Raw genomic sequence first — 5,246 nt, forward strand, 5'->3', positions numbered from 1 at the left:
ACTTCAATTAAACATTGCGCACACTGTTGCAAACCACATGACGGTGACGGCAGAGGGAAAATGGTTGGAATCGCTGCCGTCGCCAATGCGATTCGCACCCGTGTTGCAAGGGTTTAAGGCAGTGCAAAGGCTAAAAATAAACTTTCTACTTGTGATATTTTTCAAAGTTTTTCGATTTGTATATCATCAAGCTATCAAAATGGAAAAGCTTTCTCAGAAAAACATTTTTATCAGATCATTACTTTTTGAGATATGAGCGACTGAAGTTTGAATTTTTGGGACAGAACATTTCAAATTCGGTACGATATAAATCCATGAGATTTAGAGGATGGATTCTTCATGGTATTGTTGATCTAGTAAAACAAAAATTTTCTGAAAATATCAATTTTTGGAAAAGTTATTCAATTTACCAAAAATAACTTTTAGTTGAGTTATTTTTAGTAAATTGAATAACTATCTTAAAAATTGATATTTTCAGAAAATGTTTGTTTTACTAGATCAACAATAACATGAAGAATCTATCCTCTAAATCTCATGGATTTATCTCTTACCGAATTTGAAATGTTCTGTCCCAAAAATTTAAACTTTAGGCGCTCATATCTCAAAAAGTAATGATCAGAAAAAAATGTTTTCCTGAGAAAACTTTTTCATTTTGATAGCTGGATGATATACAAATCAAAAAACTTTGAAAAATATCACGAGTAGAAAGTTTATTTTTAGCCTTTGCACAGCCTTATCAGACAGAATTGTGAAAGCCTTCTTAATGAGAATGGAGCAAATCTTAATGAATACAATACAATAGATGGTAATGATTTTCATTGTGATGAAATTGATTAATCAAGGTTTGATTTTTGTTTACAGCATAGGAAATCTAAGGAATCGGTTAAGGCACTCAAAATTCCCCGCAGACTGCAGGGGAAAATTGACGCAGCAATAGAGGAAGCACTGGAATTACAGGACAATTTCCATTAAATAGATTAAAAGAGACAAAGGCTCGGGGGTTAATAAAAAATGTAAGGAGTTACTCAGCAGAGGAGGGCAGTGTCTGTAGGGTGAGTGACAAACATCAATTCATTTCATTTTAATTGTTTATTCAATCCATACTCAAAATTAAATTACTTCTGCTTATTACACAGGTACACTATATAACCTCATAAATTTATCCTATTTTAAATTCATCCATTAATTTATGTGATTATGATGATAATGATAATTTTTTACTAATTTAAATTTCTAAATTCATTTTATAATTTAATTATAATCATTGACTATGCTTGATGGACAGACAGGGAGATTGCAAACCTCACTTGACGAAAGTTTAAATAATAGTTTTTCATTGTTATCAATTCATGGTATAATAAAATTATTTTTATTGGTTCAATGTAATAGAATTTCAGCCCTATTTATAGAAATAAAATATATTACTGAAGTCGTGCATAACACGACTTGTCTTAGCTCAATGCATCAATGGATGGTGTAATAATATTAATAAATAAGAAAGGATTACAAGTCCCCAACATTTTTATTACTTAAACCCTTTTGTTTTGCAAAAGCATTTTAAATTTTAATAATATAAATAAAGAAAGGATAAGAAGACCCCAACATTTACAATACCTCATTGGCATAAACTTTCGTCTGTCCGTTATCTTCCCATATTCTGGATCTTGGGGGATTTCGATTACATTCGTCTCAGTTACCAGCCTATCTGGAAAATGTTAACAATGTATTGAGTAGGTGGATAATTAATTAATTTAGAATTATTGAAACTTGGTCCAACATTGGAGGTTCGGCATCATTAGGCCTACAATGTGATTGATTAACTAGAGCAGGATTTTATTTGTAGCTAAATTGCAGTTTCAAGTCTTCAAACTCCAAAACTGTTTCAAGTGGAAAATGAAAGCTCTGGTACAATCTTGACCTTCGACCTTGACCACTGACCGACTGGCCACGACTTGACCTCGACTTAACCCTAATTCTCCCCTCAATATTTATTTTTCCATCTTATTATAAAACTGTTCATATACCGGTATTCGACTATTTAGGGAAATTTTATTTTTTTCACAGTAGATAGTTTTATCTTTTTAAAGGTCGAGATTGTTTCAGAGCTCACAATTTCTATTTATTATAGAGTTTGAACTGACATTTTTCATTTTAGATAATTTAATGTCAATTCGTCCAAAAAAAAAAAAAATAAATGTTGGCTTAAATATAGGGTTTAATTATCAGGGATATTTCATAGACAGTTTTTATATAATCAACCCAAGGAGGATGATTCGGCAACCAAAATTTATTTCTTTAAATCATGTCTAGTTGAATTACCATTGAGCATTCCTGGGGCAGGTTTACTTATTTCAGCTAAGTTTATTTGAGTGACTGATAAGTCTGTTTTTTTTCAAAACATCAGTCTTTTGATGGCCAAGGCAGGGAATTCTTTTTGAAGAATGGAGGAGGGTTCAGATGAATTTCTGGTACAGTCATTGTCTATAAATCCATTGCTTTACACAGATAAAACTGGATTTTTTAGGGTACAGTAAAATCTGTATGTTGGTTGGAACAGACTGGTTCATTCTTGACTTGTAAGTTATTCTCTGGGAGGAATTTCTACAGTTTGGTCGTTGCTGTATTATCATGATGATTATGAAGATGGAGAATTGAATTCTCTGTGGTTTTTGGGTGATTGGGTTTTTGTCTACGAGTTGTGGTAGAGGTGTAGTGTGACGAGATATAGTTGAATGTGACGTAAGTATCGGCTCCACACATGTTGTGAGTCTGAGGCCTGAAGGCGGCCTTGAGGCGCCCGAGGCCGCCTTGAGTCAGAGGCCACATGTGTGGGCCAGTTAAGGTATTTGTATTTGTTTTTGAAGGTAAGTATTTGAAAATGAAAAATGAATAAATTTGTCCACCCCCCACACCATGCCCAAAGACCCTCTAAATACCTCAAATTTAGTACAATACCACCCGCTCTGAATACCCCACATTTATACCCCCCCCCTGAATACCTCAAATACAGTATACCAACCCCCCAACACAAGATTTTTTTTATAATTGAAATGACACCGTTTGTTTATTACTAACCCCCCCCCCCCAACAAGGGATCACCTATTGTAAGTTGTTGACAAAAATCTGAATATGTTGGTCAGTTGTTGGCTCAAGCTGTGGCGGTTGTTGGGAGGGTTTTGTTGTGGTTTTCTGAGTGGTTCAGAGGTTTTTACTATGGTCAAGGTCAATTCTCTTAGCTGTTGACCAAAGTCGACAATGAACAGTTTGTTCCAACCAACATACAATGAATAATTTGAGAATTCACTTACAAATTCAGATAACTCTAGGACTGCTAGCTCCCTGCTTCTTCCTTTTCATAAAAAAATGACTTGTATTCCCTTCCAGGTTGCTCAATGATCGTAATTCAACTAGGTACATTATTTCTGTAATTTCCTAATTATTCCTCTTCAATAAATAGTACAGGTCTGAAAGTAATTTACATATAATAGAATAAATATTGGAACATGGTCAATTATCGGCTTAAATCACTTCCTGTTTCTATTTATCTCACATTCTCAATGCTGCATTTTTTATTCAGAACCATCTTTTGTATAAAAAATAATGTTTTATTGATCCATCGATACATTGAGCCAAGACACAAGTATTGTTGATCTACAGACTTGAAAAATAGGAGAGCTTTAATAGAAATTTGTTGAAAATAAGCAGAATTGCAATGTAATTTTATGTGGCAGGGTAATAATTTTGAAAATAATTGAAGTGAAGAAGGTGTGCTGCTCTCCACGACTGTCAATCAAGCATTATCAATCAATGAAATATTTTCCATCCATCTTTGTACAGTAGAACATGGACTGTCTTAAGACACTTTATAGGTTTCAAAGAAACAACATAGATTTTCACTTATTCTTGTAAGATAACTATTATTATCAGAGTTCAATGTTTCTTAGCTACAAATGTTTTTATCTTTCAATTATTATAATCATCATCATCATAATTAAATCATCCCGTTTTACATTTTATAATCAAACCCCACTTCACCCTAGATATATTTTTGACATTAGTATTTTCCAAATTAATTATAAATCATAATTTTCCACTGTATCTACAAAATTAAAAAAAAAAAACAGTTTCTCATAAAAATCCAAATTTTCATATTGATGAAATGATTGAATGAATCACTCATAATAAAAACTCCTTGCTCCAGTACTTACTTGCATCTTTAGCACTACAGCCTTTGTCTCCTTCGAAATGCCTCTCCAGCCTCAGCTTGCCTCTTTCCCCTGTGTCTGCATTCCCTTCCTCATCATCCTCCAGTTCTCCAGCCTCATCAGCCTTCAGACAACGCTTCACACATCGTCATATCTCCTGTTAAAATTGAAAAAAAAATATTTATATTTTAGTTATAAGCATTACTCTTGTATTATTATGAATATATTGTTGTTAAAGGATACATTCAAAAATATATATTATATAGGCCTATATTATAAGAACCAGAAAAGTAAAAATTTAAAAAAATAGAGTAGGTTTGGGTTATTCATTATAGGCATTACTTTCATATATTATTATAAAACCATCAGAAAATACATAAAATTATAAAACACAAAAAAATTAGGTTAGTTTATCTAGGTTATATTATATTAACAAGTACAGAAAACCCCAAAAATTAATAAAATTATAAAACACAAAAAATTGATAAAATTATAAAACACAAAAAAATTAGGTTAGTTTATCTGGGTTATATATTATATAATAGTTATAGAAAACCCCAAAAAATAATAAAATTATAAAACACAAAAAAATTAGGTTAGTTTATCTAGGTTATATATTATGTAATAGTTATAGAAAACCCCCAAAAATTAATAAAATTATAAAACACAAAAAAATTAGGTTAGTTTATCTGGGTAATATATTATGTAATAGTTATAGAAAACCCCCAAAAATTAATAAAATTATAAAACACAAAAAAATTAGGTTAGTTTATCTGGGTTATATATTATGTAATAGTTATAGAAAACCCCAAAAAATTAGCTAGATTAGATTATTATAGTTTATTTATTGTATTCTTGTTTTAGGATACATTCAAAAATATATATTATATAGGCCTATATTATAAGAACCAGAAAAGTAAAAATTTAAAAAAAATAGAGTAGGTTTGGGTTATTCATTATAGGCATTACTTTCATATATTATTATAAAACCATCAGAAAATACATAAAATTATAAAACACAAAAAATTGATAAAATTATAA

General features: G+C 31.0%; 1 long non-coding RNA gene across 1 annotated transcript; it reads right to left on the minus strand.

Moving 5' to 3' along the window:
* Positions 1-1,070: 1,070 nt before the first annotated feature.
* LOC120349349 lies at positions 1,071-4,418 on the minus strand. The gene is made up of 2 exons (XR_005570326.1): positions 4,209-4,418; positions 1,071-1,705 (listed from the first exon to the last, which is right to left on the minus strand). It is a non-coding gene; the product is annotated as an uncharacterized LOC120349349 (long non-coding RNA).
* Positions 4,419-5,246: the final 828 nt, after the last annotated feature.

This window comes from Nilaparvata lugens, unplaced genomic scaffold (assembly GCF_014356525.2).
Source record: "Nilaparvata lugens isolate BPH unplaced genomic scaffold, ASM1435652v1 scaffold9485, whole genome shotgun sequence".
NCBI lineage: Eukaryota > Metazoa > Arthropoda > Insecta > Hemiptera > Delphacidae > Nilaparvata > Nilaparvata lugens.